Genomic DNA, 19,354 nt, shown 5'->3' on the forward strand with positions numbered 1-19,354 from the left:
ATAATTAGATGCATGGATTCAAGTTGACATGACGTTCCTTTCCAAAGAACAAAGACGTCATCTACGAATATGCAAGGAACATGTTGTCGTGTGCCAATAGCTATGCCAACATGTTCCTTGCATATTGGGAAGAACATGTATTATTTACACAACAACTTTGTAAGGAGCATGTGATATTTTATAGACGTTTCGTAGATGACGTCTTTGTTTTTTGGAAAGGAACGTCATGTCAACTTGAATCCATGCATCTAATTATGAATAATTTAATTCCATTTCTTAAATTTACCATGCAATTCTCAGATGATAGAATTGAGTTTTTAGACCTCTATATAGAGAGGTTGCAAGGTAATTTGATTAACACAGGAGTCTATCAAAAAGCTTGTCACTGCAATTCATTGCTTTTAAGATCCAGCATGCATCCACCCTTTGTTTTTAAGAATATTGTGAAAGGACAAGCAATAAGAGCTTCAAGATTGAATTCTATGGACAAGGGCTTCCATACTGAGTTTAATGATTTAAAGTATAGATTATTAAATAGAGGCTATAATGCTGAAGAGATACGTTCACATGTAGACATAGTGCATAGCTTACGTTCTACTACAGCCATGCCATATTTTGGACCTAGTAATATTAATTATACTAAATATGATAATAAACGTGAATCATTTATTAAATTTTCAACCTTTTTTTCTTCTGACTATCTAGAGATTAAGCAAATTTTAGACAAACATTGGGACATCTTACAGGTAGATGAAGATATTCAGCAGATAGTAGGAGAAACACCTAGGTTCCTTTTTAGGAATAAACATAACTTAAAAAGAATGTTATGTTATCCTAAATTAGAAAGGAAATCTATACATATTGGATGCACTAGACCTTGTGGTCACTGCAATTTCTGTTCTTATATAGACAGCAGTACAGAATTTTTACATCCAGATTTACAAAAAGTTTTTAATATTAAAGCAAATGCCAACTGCATGACTCCCCATGTGATATATCTAGCTGTTTGTCAATTATGCTCATCCTTCTATGTTGGAAAGACCAATCGTCCACTCAGAGATAGGATGAGAGAGCATATATATCACATGAGAAAAGGCACATTACATAATGCTGCTAAGCATATAATGCTATATAATGATAAACATAGATTCTTATTTAGGGTATTAGAAGTTATAATTCCGAATGCTAGGGGAGGTGATATTAAGGTATACACAGAGAGCAAGGAGACAGAATGGATAATTTTATTAAGATCAGATAGAGGAATTGGCCTTAATGATAGGGCCTCGATAAAAAATTGAAACAGCTGAAATGTTAAATAATATATGAGTAGTCCCTATAGTACACATATATCACTGCCTCTACGTCTCTAAGAAAGCTGCTATTAGAAATAGACTATATACATACATTATCATTGTATATCTAGACAGGAGTCTTTGTATATATGTATGTATGATTTTATTCATTCTGTACAAATTGGGCTCACACATTTATAATATTTATATATATATTTTTTATATATTTTTTATAAACTGTTTTTAATTGTCCACCATATATTATATATTTCATATTTTATATTATATTACGTTTTAGTCTAGGAGACTTAGGTTTAATCATATGTATAGATATATGGATATATGTTTATATCTGTCTCTTTAAAGGGTGATATCAATAAATTACGTTTAATTGATTTATTGAGAAGTTTTTCATATATAACATGTTTAATTTGGGAGTGAATGTAAGATCTGATGAAGCTACATAGCGAAAGCGCTTATCTCTGATTATATATTTTTACATAATAAAGAACTTGGTGGTTATACAACTTGCGTATCAACTTGCTTTCGCTTAGTTCTGCAACCTTTTATTATTTTAATAACATCAAATACTGAAACAACTAATTTCATGAACTTTAATCATGCTTTGACTTAGGAATGGGGTCCATTCCCATCATGGTATTAGAAACTCAAAAGACTTGGAAAAATTAAAAAGTAGAAAACAAAAACCCTTTATAATCCTGCCTAAACCAGGGTGTTAAAGTTTTCATCAATTTAATACTCTTCCAGTCTGTTTTTAAAAGCATATGTACTATTACTATTTTTAATCTCTTCAAAACTTTATTTTGCTTTTTTGACACAGCTCCATCTGAGATTGAATTGATAATACACTGATTATCTGAATTTTCTCAAAACTGTATGTGTCTCCCTTGGGTTGGATATCCTGAAACCCAACCACTCCTGTATGAAAGTTTCCATACAAGCCCTGTAAAGCCGTATAAGGTATTTTTCTCAGAGTCCTGTAACAAAGTGAAAAAGGTTTTACATTTCTGAGCCTCTCAGAATATAGTAATGTGCTGACAATAAAAAAAAAGGTGTGGAACCACAACAGTAGGCTGAAAAACAAAGTTTTCATAGGCGGATGACTCATCAATCAAAGCAGGCTGACTAAAGATTTTGTCTGTGGATATCTCAGCAAACAGCAATATTCCAGCATTGAAAGATCTATGCAAGTCAAAAGATAGGTCAGCATTTTATCACTATGGGACTCAGTAAATTGTTTTTATGGATGCTAACATTTTTGAACCTGTGTTTTGCAATTCTAAAATAAGGGTCACAAGGCTCAAACTTTTTTTCTACTAAAATACCCGATTATTGGTGCTAGACCCCTTTTCTAAATCTATTTTATAGCTATTCACAGCACCAGTGCCGAAAAATCATATGCAGTTTTTAGCTATGTTCATTGGCATATTATTATATTGAGGTTATTTAATTAAATCACATGGGGCTGTTTAAAGCAGACCTATCAACTGCACCTGCTTTACATGAACATTTTTATTTTCAGGCTTGATTTACCCCGTACAAGATGTCTCTGTTTTTGGACATATATCCCTGTTTTCAGGCTTGATTTAGTCCTTCACACAATTTTCTGTATCCTCCTCCTCATACATTATTTTACAGATTAACATCATAATATGTAGGCAGACATATATAAATACACCCATCATTATTTGTTGAATCCGATGTAGTCCACAAAATTTGTAATAAAAAAATTAAGCAAAGCAAAGGGCAATCACAGCCACATGGCCATGGTAAACAGTGGCTAAAAGTGGGTGCGGGATATGTAGGGGAACACAAGTAACGCACACACTGAAGAAAATTTTATGATGGAAAAGCAGATATTGCCTGAGGGTGAAGAACAGAGGCACACAGGGATGAAAGATCAGGAAGAATAGGAAGGTCAGAGGGGTATGGGCATTTTGTTTTTTTGTCTTTTTTTTTGGCTGGAATAGGCCCCATTTTTTGTTTTTTTTTTTTTTTGAGGGAAGAATAGAATGAATGGAAAAGACATGGCAAGAAGAGGTGGAGAACAGTGTGAGTACAAACATATAACAAATATCACAAGACCCGATGGGCAAAATTAGATAAAGCACATAAAGGATAGGTAAGGTGAAGAGGCAGCACACATATGGACTGTACAGCACAGGTGACGGAAAAATGACAAACAGGGTAGGAATGCATAACAGCCATGAAGCACCTCAAAAATATATATGCACCAATGCACAAAGCAATGCTGACATGTTGAAAACAGTCTGACAGTCATACCAAAAGAAGTATGACTGATGGCAGGTGTGTGACAGAGAATATGATAGGGGGAGTGCTGTAACTGCAGCACATAGATAAGTAAATGCAGGAGCAGACAAGTGGAGGGTAGGCTAGAACCTCCAATCCTGCATGTGACAGGTAAATAACAAAGCAGAGGGCCAAATAGCAGTAGTGCAGTAAACGAGTAATACATGTAATAAACCAATAAGTAGACACACCACCAGCACAGGAGAAATGGGATCCATATGTCAAAGAACACATTCCATACCAGAGACAGCACAGATGGGTGTTGAGGTATACAATGTAGATGTGTGACATGCAATGACATTACATAAGCTAAACAGGAAAAGGGCTTCACTCTATAAAATAAAACAATTTGCTCTTCCTGTCCTAACTTACAGTTCTGGTGTGACTGACTGGCCCCAAAATGTGTTGGATAGATTAGGCAGGAAAACAAGAAGGATGCTTCATCCTCACCAAATGATTTATAAAAATCAATGCATACCAAGACTATATATTCCCTGTTCCGAAGGAGGTATGGGCCTCCTTGAAATTGATTACATGTACAGATCTGCAACTGTGGGACTGCACACATATCTGCTGACCTCACAAGACCCAAATGCAGTGAAAGTTCTAAAACATGAGGAGACCAAATCTAAGATGACTTTCACTGCTTAGTCTAGCAGAAGCTTATCAGCATCAAGGAGGAATGGAAATCAAACCAGAAGTATATAAAAGTCAGGCAGCAACTGAATGCGCCAAAAAACAAAAGAAAGAATATAAGGTGAAGGACCATACAAGAAGGCAAGAAATGTGGAAAATGCATAAATATAGTTCTAAGTATAGAAAACTTCTGGAAAAACTTCATGCTGATCAGGATCAAATGCAGGAATGGTCAAGGAAAGGTGAATTCAAACCAAGAGATGGAAGGTTAATATTGGTGGCCCACAAAAGTGGGCTACATACCCGTTGGTTTATAAAGTCCATTGAACATGTGGGAGAAACACACAAATATTGATTTTGCAAAACAGAATTGGAAACGGTCGCACACCTCATTGCTGATCGAGACATACTAATGGCAGAAGGGCTGTATACTGAAAGGCATAATTGTGTGGCAAGACTAATGCACTGGGAATTGTGCAAACATTATGGCATTGAACTGACTGAAAAACACTGGAAACATCATCCACAAAGCATCATAGAAAATGATGAAGTCTACATCACGGTGAATCACCCATTACCAACAGCTCAAAAGACAGATACTAGAAAATTGGATATCGTGGTCCATGAAAAGAAGACAAAAGTAGCATTGATCTTTGAAATCTCCACACCTGGTGACTACAGTGTCTTGCATACAGAGAGACACAAAGTCATAAAATATCAGGATCTGCAGGCAGAAATTAAAGCAATGTGGAAGAAAGATACCCAGATAGTTACAATAGTAGTATGAGCAACAGATCTTATAAAAAAGAATCTACAATCATATTTACATATGTTACCAGTACATGTAACCCTGTACGAATTGCAGAAGGAGTCATTACTGGGCACATTGTGGTTGCTGCGAAGAGCACTTCTGGCTGATATCAAAGACTGAAACAATACTAATTTCATGAGCTTTAACTGTACTTTGACTTAGGAATAGGGTCCATTCCCGTCATGGTATCAGAAATCCAAAAGACTTGCAGAAATCAAAAAAGAAAAAGGCTCATCACACACATCTATAGCAATGACAAGGAAGCTAAAGTAAATGGTGATACATGTATAAATAATAACAGCCAGGCAATGCAAGCCTTTGCATAGTCATGAAGCATACTAATGCCTGGGTAATGCAAAACACACAAGTAAAACAAAAAAACTGATGGAATCTACTCAATTGGCACCACCTTGTCTGCACATGCTGTGCATGTGTATGATACCCAACTTGGTGGCACAAGGTCATATGGTACCAGTACACCTACATTACAATGATCATACATTACAAGAAGGTGAACATGCATATATACATATGGTATGTATACGTGAAACATATTGACCAAAGTTATACTTGGGAAGAGAGATGGACAACACTGGCCATCATCAATGAGGAAATGCTAACAAGAGAAAGCAGACAGAGAATACAGCAGGACAACCATAGCTAAGAAGATACATTGTACATGCATATGTCCACAACAATAGATGGACTGCAATTCCTTGCAAGGTAAACAGAAGCAAATGGCCAATATCTGACATGTGTGCATAGTACATTGGAGATGGTTATAAGCATGCCTGTGTACAAATGACACAAACAACACAGTAATGTGCAACAGTTAAACAGCAAACTGCTAGGTACTCAACAAAAGTAGGTTTGAATACCACATGCCCATATATACTGCCATGCAAACATAGTACAACAGGTGACACACTCACCATCATTGATATAAATATCATAGTGCATGTGTAAGACTGATCAGAGCACAGTCTTGTGTGCACAAGTATAGTATAAGAAAAATGGAATGATTGCACGTATCTTGGTACATATTAAAAGTAAGGTTGTGTGTCAGTCATATTAGGGCCATATACAAGTACATCCATGTAAATCAGTGCATATATACTGCAAATGCATAAACATGGACGTATATGCTCATCTGTGTGCATCTTAAAATAAACTATTTCCAAAAAGCCTGTTTAGTACCATAATGAAGATACAGACAAAAAAAAGAATCGTAAATGATGCCATACATAGCATCACCTACATATATTCAATAAGGGACCACTGAATGTCAAGGCAGTATGTGAAGGATACATGTGCAGATGTACTTGTCACAGTACTCTAAAACAACAGTAGTATTAAACTGTGTATTACATGACACAATAATTACCAGTACATAACACGCACAGTCATTGTGAGAGTGAGACTGCACAACCCAACAGTGTTACATAAGGTACTTAATCAAGGACATGTCATTTTTTTCAACAAACATACGACAGCAAAACCCAACACACAAATGTGTGCAATATCTACACATGGATAACGTGCATATAAATGTACTTGACTGACCTCACTGTGTTATGCGGGATGAATGGGAATAATGTAATATTTGAGTTGCAGTCATCCCATCTAAGTGTATAAATGACAAACACAAGCACAACAATTGTGCTCCATTCACATTATGCTAACTGTGATTGTCATATATGTCACATTTAACTTTTTTCATATATACATTTTTCTTTATTTACATTTTTGTGTTTTTACCTTTTATTAGTAGATTTTACTTTAACGGTTTATTAATTAAGGGTTGTTATTGGTGGGGTAGGGCAGGTGATTTATTGTACTTTAACTATTTATGGTTGACACATTTGTGTGCTATTTGATTCTGATGAAGTTTTGATACATTACGAAAGTGCTCAATCGTCTTTGGTGAATAAAAGTGAATTCCTAGTAGACTTGTCTTCATTTCACATACGTCTGGAAGGGTTTGCAGTTTGTTTTTTGGTTCTTAGTTTGTCTTTTTGTTTTCATATAGGTCACATACAGGACCACAGTGCATGCATTTGAGTAAGCACACATGCAGATTGAAAGAGCAACAACCTTGCCTGTATGAAGAAATGTCTGCAGTAATGATAACATGTAATGATCACGTAAATAATAATGGTAATGCATGTGTCATTTGCTAATATCTGTCATACTGTAGCAGTAAGATAAAGCCACATATGACCTGATATGTTCAGAGTTCATCATGACATATGTCAGAAATGCATGACAGCAATTTGGGACATGTGCACAATTGTGCCTACTATGTACAAAATGGAATATTGAAAACACCATGGTGGCAGCATTACATAAGTGGATCACACATACAGTATTTACATTCCTGAGAGACCACCCTGATGGGGTCAAGCATCAAAAAAGATGATCTCCCTAGTGATCTCCCAGAAGAACTCGTGTATGGTCCAAGCCATGTCCTTAAAAAAGTTTCCTATCAGGTATCTCATCTGTGTCTGTAACACATCAGTCACTGCATCCTGGATCTGGTTCTGAAGGTCTTTGACCTGCTGATCTGCAAGAAGAATAGCACTTATAGGTCATGGTCTGTTGTTGTCATTGTAGTAATCATCATCATTGTGGTTCTCATCTTGGTTATCTGAGTCTGACTCATTTGGTAGTGGTCGGGTATGTTGTCAATACCATCTAATGGGTTAAGCAGCAGAGGTCCCATGCTCTGTCACATTTCAACACAGAAATAACATTATACATCCAAAATAGGTATTAATAGTGACTTACAAAAAATAATAATCAAAGCTTCTTGTGTTTAAATGAAAAGAATAGTACAAATGTAGCTGTTTTCACATATTAGCAAGCAGTGCCATAGAACATAATCGCTCATTTTACAGATTCAGTCTTACTACAGTGCACACATGAGGATAGCTGATCACAAAGTGAAGGAAACTAGATTCAGACCTGCTGCATTAACTTATATTAACACTACAAACCAGAACCCTACTTGCCTAGCAATTTGATCTTTGCTGTGATAGCACTAGGTGTTGGAAGTCAAACACCTTACATCTGTGAATATGCATGTAAGGCATTAAATACACTAACAAGTGTTCCAATCTAAGATGAAAATGTGCAAGTGTTCACATATACCTAACCATGGAGACAAAGACCTACACATGTATGCATTTATTATATGCTGAACTTGAATAACATGCTATGCAGATTTCACATCACAATGTGCATAATATCTGCAAATTGGAGTGTGTGATGTGAAATGCTGACACCCATAACATAACTAAATAATAGAGTAGAACGACATTACCACTCATAAAACATTCTCTCAAGTCAGTCATACCTGTGTAAGAATAACCAAGCTGGCCAATACCGTAAGCAATGCTTGCAGTGAGATTCAGATGTGAAAACTATATAATAGTGACTGTATGTCATCACATTGCCTACAGCTATACCACAAGCTATAACTTTTCAGGTATCCAGTACATATCATAAAGACATGCATCTGGAGTGTTTCTCCCCGGGCCTTCGCTGAAAATAGGCTCTGTCCTAGTCAGACTTTCCTGGTCAACAAATGTTAAATAAATACATAGATTTATGGTAGTCATTTGTGATGTCAGCATTCTCACAAAGAAGATGCATGTCTCACCATGCAATACTTTCATTTATTCCCAATTTCTACATTACATTAACCACATGACTAATACATAATATGTCATTCTGATTGCACAAATCTATAAGTCATATTTATGTGTAAATGAAACATCGTATGACAGAATATTCTGAAAACTCAGCTGATAATGACTGAATTCATATCGTATTCATAAAACAAAACTTGTGTCAGCACAGCAAGTTTACCTTTCATAGTTGCAAGAAAACATTTGTCTGCACTTGAAACCCATAATAAATAACTATTAAAGGAAAAAAGTGTACAACTGTAGGATTCAAACCTACACATATAAAGCAAGCAGGAGTGCAGTTAAGGACTCCATATGCACTGCTAACCCTGCAGCTCTAACACAGTGCAAGGATTACAGATTCACACTTCTTGTACTTCCATTGTGATTAAAAAACTTGCATATAGTTCTGCCATTGTGACCTGCATTGTTATCACATGTATTAAATTGATGAAAGAGGTAATGGATTTTAAGAGAATGTCATGTAAAAGTAAGAGGTAACATATGCATGTATTAATCAGCATTCACACATACACCATTACTAAATGAAATATACTGTATTATGTATTCTAGAAGCTATGTAGAGAAATGCACAGTCAGGTGTGGTCTGAGCACTATGGGTGTGAATGCATCACAGCCATACCACATGTGTAAAATATAATGCAGAAGTCTCCATACAACTATAAAACTTCCATATGTGCAATAGTAAATAAATTACTGCCATGATTTTATCCAAAACAGGCTCCTCTGAGATTTGAGCCCACAAATAGGCAAACAACAAGTACCTTGTTCAATTGCTTAACCAGTTGAACTAACAGAAGTCACAATCCTCTCACTACTTTAAAACCTATACTGTAGAATAACATAGTATGTGTAGAGTCCACATCAACATACATGTATAATAATAATACTAATAATAATAATAAATAGCACTGCATGACGTTTACACTGGCCCACTATAGTTGCAGATAACTTCAGAATGTGCCAACATGTGAATATATACTTTAAAGATAAAAATTATTGTTCCATGTAAATTAATATTAGTAAAACAGATATTAATAGAATACACTTGAAAGACCATATGTCACATAAACATATATGTTTATTATATACATATATACTGTAGGTGTTAATGGGTGGAGTATGTAACTTGCTGTAGGCATTAGGTGGCTGGCATTAAGTCTCTGTGACTCTCCAGTGATGATCATCCATGTCTCTCTGCTGTAGATCATCATCCTGGTGGCAGACCTACACACCAGACCAGTGGATCCCAGTTTGTCTGCAGTGCTCTCTCACTATCTGGTTCCATATGTCAATCATAGCAAAGTTCCTTGGGCATGCACACATCCTCTGCTGAAGTCTAGCACAGTCAGTGAGCATCTGCACTGTCTTCTATTCCACTCATTTCAGTGCCCAGACTCACAGAAGCTTTCCCTCAGTCGATATCCTCAGTATGGGTATAGAAGCTTTTGGTAGAATGCCTTCCAAAAAATTATGAGGTCCCACTCACTTTGAAGATAGCAACAATATGATGAGTATTTATCAATATCACATTTTAAAATTGGTGTATACAGGATGGTAGCAGACGGTTGGATGGCATCAGGCATGTGTTGCAGGTATTCCTGTTTATTGATACCTATTGGACAGTTGCAATGAGCACTGAACACTTATGTAGAGCTATTGGTTAATGCCCTGAGATTGGAGAACCTATGCTGACATTTGCTAATGGGATTCCAAAACACTGAATTCTAAAGAAGCTTATTAATATATAGTGCAAATGGCCCATAAAATGTGTGTCCTGTTAGCTAGCCATACTGTGGGATATAGCTGCCTGAAAGCTATCTTCTCAACGGTAAGTTGTCACCTGCTTTCATTGCTGTTGTGGAATACGGGCTATTACCACTTTTCTATGTTCACAGTATTCTGTGAAGAAACACTAAAACATACTTTCATGGATAAGTCATGTGTAATTCTTTGTATTACAATATGACTGTTACATAACGGATGGGGATAGACTTCCCCAATATTCATGCAGATGGGTGCATGTCTGTTTTTATTATGGAAGTTTTCCCCGTATGTAGTTATATGGCTACAAGCAAACTAGCCCCAGTGTACTACAGATACAGACGGAACCTACTCATATTTGTAGGTACTGCAGATGCACTTACAATGTCTGAAGTAGGCTTGTGGATAACGACAACTTACAGGTTGTCTGCAAGTTGTGTGTTCAGGGACTGATGTATGGGCAGTCTTAATCTTGTGATTACATTCAATGGGATTTGGGCAACACCAGGATGCCTTAGCATTTATGTTGTTTTCTGTTGCAATATACAGTTATGACTGCATACCTATTGATTTTTGCAATCGGATGAATTTCTGCCTTGTTTTGGGAAACTGTCAGTAGTTGTGTTGTTTAGTACATCATAAAGGTCACATTTGTGATCTGTCTGTCAATGATTGCAGTAACATTTATGATGCATCCAACATGCTTGAGGTAGAAATGGTAGGTGAGGTTGGATGTGCATGTAGCTGTGGCAACACCATTTTAGTGCTACTGAAGTTGTGGCACATTGTTTACATGTTTAGCTCTTACTTGTCAAAATACCCATTAACATGGGTTCAAATCCCACTTCAGTATATATATGTTCAAACATGTAGAATGGATGGGGTCTATATTAGAACACCAAACTTTCAAAATTGCGAATGTTCTAATATCGAACCCTATTAATCGAAAATTTAAAACATCGAACATATAGAACAGCAAATTTTTTCCTATGGAAAAAATTTGCTGTTCCAAAACACATACACACAACACAAGCACACCGAATAAACAGCAATCCACACACATACACCTAAACTCTTACACCTAACTCTACACTAAACTATACATACACCACTAACTATCCACTTTCCTTAACCCAAACCCTAACCCTGAGGTCTGTCACTATCGCATAGTCACCTCACCCGTGCCCTAACCCTAACTCACCTACCCCGCCCTAACCCTCACGTCCACACAATCGCACACTTACCTGACCCATGCCCTAACCCTAACTCACCTAACCCGCCCTAACCCTCACATCCACACAACCGCACACTTACTTGAACCCGACCCGTAACTTTGCACGACAGTGCTGAAAATACCAAAGCAACAGAAATGGATGACTGAATTCTTTCCCTAGAAAAAATTTTGTTTTCTGTTTCTTCAATATTTTCAGTATTCGCTGAAAATGGGTCGATATTAGAACACTCGAAATTTTGAAAGTTCGGTGTTCTAATATAGACCCGAATGGATGGATAGCTATACACACATACGCTGATGATGTTAGAGCATATGGAATAGATATTCAGACATGCTTTTTTATGTTCTTTATGCTTATCTGTTCATAATGGCTATACAGATGACACAAACTGGTTTGCATACCAATGCACTGCAAATGAGAGGCAAGGAATTAATTTAACATATGCTTTGATCACTGGCATGTCAATATGCAATCCGCTATAAATCAGAGATGTCCATATCACCGTGTCTTTCAGATGTCCAACTAAAATAGGAGGGGCAATTTTCACCACATGAAAATGAAATACTTATAGATGTTCTGTGCTAGCATGTCCAGAACATGCTAGGATGGATGGGCAATACAGTGCAGAGACAGAAAGTATGGATGGATCTCACAAACATGATCGGTGATGAGGTGAGAAGCCTCCAGTGATGTTGCTCTAACATGATCCTCTGTGCAACCAACAGACTCTGCCACTATAGGAGGGTGAAGAATGCCACTGGAAGTGGGCTACCATTGCTTCCCCTGGATGAGATAATGATGTTCCTGGCCTCTCATCATAATACCTGCCAGGATCATAGGATACACGAGAGAGGTATCAAGGCAAGTGTTCCAGGATGTACAAGTATGTCTGACATTCACAAACATTGAAGCATTCATTAAATTCTCATTGAAGGACTTTCATTTACGTTTCTTACCTCATTGTTATAATTGTGTTACAGCATCATCACTACAATGTCACTGTGACAAAACACCTGATGCAGATGCACAAGGTAGGTGTTATAGCAGGTTATCTTACCTACACAGTGCATAGATACACTCTGAAACAAGTGTAATGTGCATTTCTATTGCATATCCCCATTGACACTGCAACAGAGGCACCACATTTCACATAAGAATCTTTATATTCTGTTAATATGATCCATAGCTGTTATGTGCCTTCACCTCTTTTTATGACTGAGGAGTATACTCGCATGTTGTTTGTGTGCCATTTTACTCTACACATAAAACTTTGCACAACAAGGACTGTGCAACATCAGATGTAGACAAACCTGGTACATTTACTCATATTGTTCCTATAGTGCCACACTGTTTAGCAAGACTGTGATCTATAATATTCATGTTGGCTTGCTCTCTATACAGGTACATAATCACAATGTCTGCACTGTGTCATGTAAATGTCTTTATTCTATTAGTGTGATCCATAGCTGTTGTTTGTCTCTGCCTCCTTTTATGTCTGAGGAGTATACTCATAAGTTGTTTGTATACCATTTTATATTATAATACAGGCTCCACTTTACATCAGATGATATGTTCCCAGACCAGGAAGGACATATCTGGTAAGACAGACTGCATGGTTGCTACATTTCAATATTGTTAACTACATCTGTGACCTTCGTGACTAATGTGATTTTGTTCACCTGCATAGAACACTGGAAATCTGTACGACATTGTCAACCATCTGGTATGTCTATATCTATTTGCTGAGCGTTATATGCCAGGTTGAGTGATACATGATACCTTGTATATACTTACTACTGAACTGTGTACGTTCCTCATTTTATATGACAATGGCATTTCAACCCTCATCAGAGGCAGTGGAGTCAGAGGAGGACACAGCAGGTAGGTTTTAGTAGTTGGAATCACATTTTCTATCATATTTGCTTGATATGTGAATGACATGACATATCTTTGTTTTATAGGGTCCCTGCACCACCTATAGCCACACCAACCTGGTAAATCCATATCATCATAAGGACTGTAGTTATATAGTTGTCCAAATTTTCAGTCACATGCTTTTTCATTTGACTTCTATGAATGTCTATGACATGTTTCATCTGTCTCTTTGCAGCATGTCCAGTACCTGCCTCCTCCAGTAATCTGTCCACTGATCCTGAGGTGGGATGTGATGTGCCTCATTCTGATAGTATGGCTGACTCCACATGGGCCACTGTATTATGTTCATTGTCCGACCCAGAAGGGGACAGACATGTGGCTCATGGTGTAACCTATAAGATGTAAGATAATGTAGCCAACCATCCTGATGATGTGAGGACATCAGGTGATGGACATGATGATGACTGTGACCAGCCCCACTCTCCCATGTAGAGTCTGGTACTTACGGTGACTCTTCCCCATGATGAACCAATACTGTCCATCAGACAACATAAAAGAGTGTAGCTGATTTGCATGGATGTGTGTCAGAGGGTGTCCACTTACTATTACAGGCACAACAACGTTCACAGTGATATCATGGCTCTGATCTGTATTCACTTGCCCATGCCATGGATCATGTAGAACATCCAACTGCGTGTGTTACATGAAAGTCAGGAGCACAGACATGGAGAGGTCATGGCAGCACTGGCTGCACAGCATGACAGTGTGACCTCTGCAGCACAGTCTTTTGAAAGCCTTGTTATGGTGGTGTTAGAGCAGTGCAGTAGTACAAACCAGGTATTTTGTACCCTGACTGTACTTATCAAATTCTCTCCAGTGGAGAGAGGTGGACCCCATGTCATTAGCCCCACATGTGGCCCTCAAACATCAATGCCTGTGCTGCAACATCCACACATATTTGCTGTTGGTCAATCAACTGTAAACCCAGCAGTCATGTTCAGACAGACACATGGCATTACTGCTCCTACCTACAACATGAAATGGTAGTGTCACCACTTCCAGCTCCTTGGTACAGCACCATGGGTTGAGTGCTTCCAGATGTGATGGGGAGACATGACCACTGTGTGAGGTATCAGTCTGGTCACCCTAGACTGTGTTAGAATAAAGTTGACATTTACAGTTGATTTCTTGTGTGTCCTGTGATGTCATTCTGCCCATGTGGCAATGATGACCACTCTGCTGACCACTGACTAATCCATCTGTAAATGGCTTCTAAAAATCTCTGATGCCACATGGTTTTTCTGATCAGTTATCTGACCTAAGTGACTACCTTCAACTTGTGATATATTGTACATATTTGTCAGTCTTACATTTTAGTTCGTATATTGATGGTGATAGCAATGCTCTATGTGATTACTTCTATGTTTTCACCTCTTGCTAGTTGATATTTTGCAAGTATTTTCATGGTTAACAATATGTTATCTTAGACATCCAGCATTTATTGCTGCATCACACATTTCTTTGTTATCTTTAATTCCCTAATACATATGCATGTCTCTGTATGCATATCCGTGTTATTTTATGCATTTTAATATGGTACTGCACATGCCTCACCCACAGCACTAAAAGCACTTATGTGGACAAGTTTCCTTTTGTTATTAACTTGCTGACATGTACTTCCCACATGTGCCTTCCCATATCTATTTGATTCCATACACACATACTCCTATGTTGCTGCATCCCAAATAATGCTGCATGTTGCATGGCTGATGTGTACTGACTGCCATTGATGCGCTGCATGATTGAATGTATTCTTACCTCTGACTCATGTTGTAGCAATAATCTGTGCATCATACAGTTGCCTTATGTATGGTATCCCACTTCAGGCATGTAATGTAAGACTCGTTTGTGGTGTGTTTCGGTTTGACCATTATTCATGCTGCTGCATGCTCTGTAGTGTGTTATACAACACTGTTACACATCACTATGCTATTTGTGATGTGTCAATGTTAGCTCATTACATCCAAATGATGCCTCCAGGTGCATCTGCAGTTAACACCTACTGACGCTTCTAGGAGTCAAACATTGCTTGTGCATATTTGCATCAATAATTTCAAAACCATGCTATGTATAATGTTTTAAAAGATTCCATCTTAAAGCTTAAACAATAGCAAACTCAACTGCATTAATATGCAACCTCTGTCTAGTGCAGGTAAATAGATATTAACTGTTGTTTTTATGATATTAATTTATATAAAAATAATTTTCACATTCTTCTAAATATCTCAACAACCAAGTAACATAGGCAGAACTTCTTAGCCTCATATGGTAGCTTTTAACTAGATGAATAAAATGCTGCTGACAGTATATGTGTAATTTAATTGGTGAGATATTGTAAGTTGTTTACAAAATATTACAAATATAATAGTGTTTACTCTGACTTATAAAATTTAGTTTAAGACCTAGAACCTAAAGAATACTACCACTGTAAAGGAAGTTTGTCAGAAAAGTTTGACATTTACACTTCTTTAGTAACCATGTAATCCCAGAAATATGAACATTTGTTTAAAATGTGAGAACATAATTTGATTCTGTCAAAAGGCTTAGGCTCCACCCATTGGAAGTTACAGTGCAAACTTCCTGAGCTCCATTGGAGTGAATGAGTTAATGTATGACCCCTGTATTTAGGTTATGTTTCTGCTAATACATTTCCATACACTGAATAGACCTAGATTTATTGTGGCAATAGCTATTGTACAGATACCTTCACATGCTAATTACCTGTATGATGAAATCCTACTTGTGCAACAGCACCTTCTGTTGTGCATGTCTCCTGCATGTCACTCATAAGCCAGTGTGGTCCTTTTTGGTGATGTACCTTGCAGGAAGAATTCATGTGGTGATGTTTCCTCTGTAGACATCGAAATGTGTTCCTTGCTATGTTGTGTATGTATAAAGTATTACAGGTAACTCATATGCTTCTATTATGTATGATGTTCAATGTGGAAAATTAATGATTTCTTTCCATTAGTCATGCTCTGTGCTGCTGGGTGGCCATGATGGTGCAGCAGTTAGCATTGTCACCTCACAGCAAGAAGTTCTCTGGTTCGATCCTCGGCTGGGGTGCCTTCTGTGCAGAGTCTGCATGTCCTCTCTGTGGTCGCGTGGGTTTCCTCCAGGTGTTCCGGTTTCCTCCCACATCCCAAAGACATGCTGTAGGTGGATTGGACACTCTAAATTGGCCCTAGGCATGAGTGCGTGCATGTGTGTGCTTTCCGTGGAAGGTTGGGCGCCAGGCTGGCAACTCGACACTGTAAAACTCCACTGCCAATCATGAGCAGACATGTGCTCTACTGTGGCGACCCCTAACTCGAAAAAGCCAAAAGAAGAAGAAGTCATGCTCTGTGCTGCTGTTGTGGGGCAACATTGTGTGAACATCATTATTTAGTCTGTGTTCTTCTACAGGTGTGTCTTGAAATGACTCAAAGGTGTGTGTCAGATGCTGCCATGCTGCCATTCTGCCTGAGGTAGGACATATGGTGCGTCCTCTGTCTCCCATGCCTATTTCTTCTCACCCAGTGACCTCCTGATCCTCCTGTGACAGCTCTGATTGCACCACATCAGACAAATGGGGTTCTTGGGGTAGGTCACTATACATGTGGTTAGTAGGCCACCATGTTTTGATGTCACCATGTTGTGTAGCATGGCACACACTGTGATCATCTGTGATATCTTTTCTTCTGTGTATTGCCGTGCACTCCTGGATGTAACCAGTCATCTGAACCTTGCTTTCAGCATGCCGAACACACACTCAATGGTTTTTCATAGTGGGGAGTGTACTCCATATTATGCATTCTTAGCAAGTGTTGATGGGGCTCTGTATGGCATCATTTACCAAGGCTTCAGTGGATAACCACAGTTATCTGTTTCTAGAGGGATCAGAAATCTTTTGTCATCATGCTTTCTGTTGCAATGTCTAGCTACTGTTTACTGTATAGCAGTGGTCAGGTACATACCTAGTTGGAGCCCCTCCATTATTTTACTATGTTAGAATTTAGCACATAGACCAATTTTCGTCCAGACTGCTGCATCATGCACATGACCAGGGTGTGTTGCCTTGCTATTAGTAATGAGGCCATCTTTGAAGCACACTACCTGGCAGCTGAGCAGTGCCTACCCCTTTCTGATGATGTACCATTCAGCACTGGGTACCTCTGGAGTATTGATTGGGACATGGGTGCAGCTGATTGTACCGAGGACATGGGAAATAATGGCAATGGCATAGAACTGTTGCATGACAGTTATGTGTCCCTTGGCTGTTGTTGAGAAGTGGATGTAGTTATCCACCATGGTGGACACTACTGCCAAGAACTGTGGAAGAATGCGAAGGACAACTGTCTGGGACACTCCTACAGTGTCTCCTGTGTTGTCTGGGACATTCCTACTGCATCTCCCGTATACGTCTGAAATGTCCCAGAGGTCAGTATACACAGACTCAGGCACAGTTTTGTTTCTACCAGCACTGGGTAACTCCACAGACTGAGAGTGAACATGTAGAATGCACACATCCTGCACACTGACTGCACTAACTCTCTGTCTAATCTGTAACTATCTATTATTTCCTGTTCAAACAGCTGGCCTAACTGTAACCTGGCTTGGTGCTTTGCTGGCTGCCTTCTTGGATGCATTTGCAGATTGTCTTATAATATGGACTGCAGTAGCCCAGTCTACCCTAGTGCATTAAATACTGGTTGCTTGTTTTTTTAAGTTATGTTTACAGAATTTACAGGATTGCTTAGGAATTTGTAGAATATAGTAGTGTTAAAAGTAAGCACAGATGGTCTCCATTGCGTGCTCTCACAAATGATAACAATGATCTATATAAACATTTCTATACATGACCTGGATATAGTAATTTTAAATTTGCAGTATTGGAACAGGTCTGTCTAAATCCTCATGGAGGATCATATAGGAGACACTAGCTGAATACAGAGAAACACAGTGGCAGCTCACACTGTTGGCGGATAGGACCCCTGGGACTAAATTATTGTCTTTCCATAGCAAGTGTTTTAAAACTTAGGCAGGTGAAGTTTTAAAGATGGAAAATTTAAGCTTCACATTGCCATATGTTATATTTATGTTTTGTACTATTTTGTGATATTTATTATGTAAGGCTAACTGGTCCTTACGACATAGCAGGCTAAGTTTTATAACAGTTTTCATGGCACAACTTCTCTGTTTTATACATTTAAATATAATTGAGTAAAAAGGTTTTTTGATGGTCACGGGTACGTTTTGACATGGAACAACTATAATTATAATTTTAAGGTACAAATGTATAAAAATAATTTTTCAAATACATATATATTTAAATGTATTCATATACATTTACATATATTCATTTATCTAATTATTTATTTACGTAGTACATACTTGGCTTATAAACTGTTCACTTTATCTATCTTAAATAGGCACTGTTGCTTTAATTCATCTATTTATTTATTTATAGTGTATTTATAGTGTATATTTGGTTTAACAAAGTATTTGTTTTACCTGCCTTAAATAGGCACTGTTACTTTAATTATAAGGAACCTACAGGGGAGATCTACATTGATTTGATGACTTGTTAAAATTAATTTATTTATTAATTAATTACTATGTGCAAAATCAGGTAATCTTTAAATGTTTTGCAAATAAAAG

The sequence above is a fragment of the Protopterus annectens genome, chromosome 17.part0, assembly GCF_019279795.1.
Source record: "Protopterus annectens isolate FY-2018-M chromosome 17.part0, PAN1.0, whole genome shotgun sequence".
Classification (NCBI taxonomy): domain Eukaryota; kingdom Metazoa; phylum Chordata; order Ceratodontiformes; family Protopteridae; genus Protopterus; species Protopterus annectens.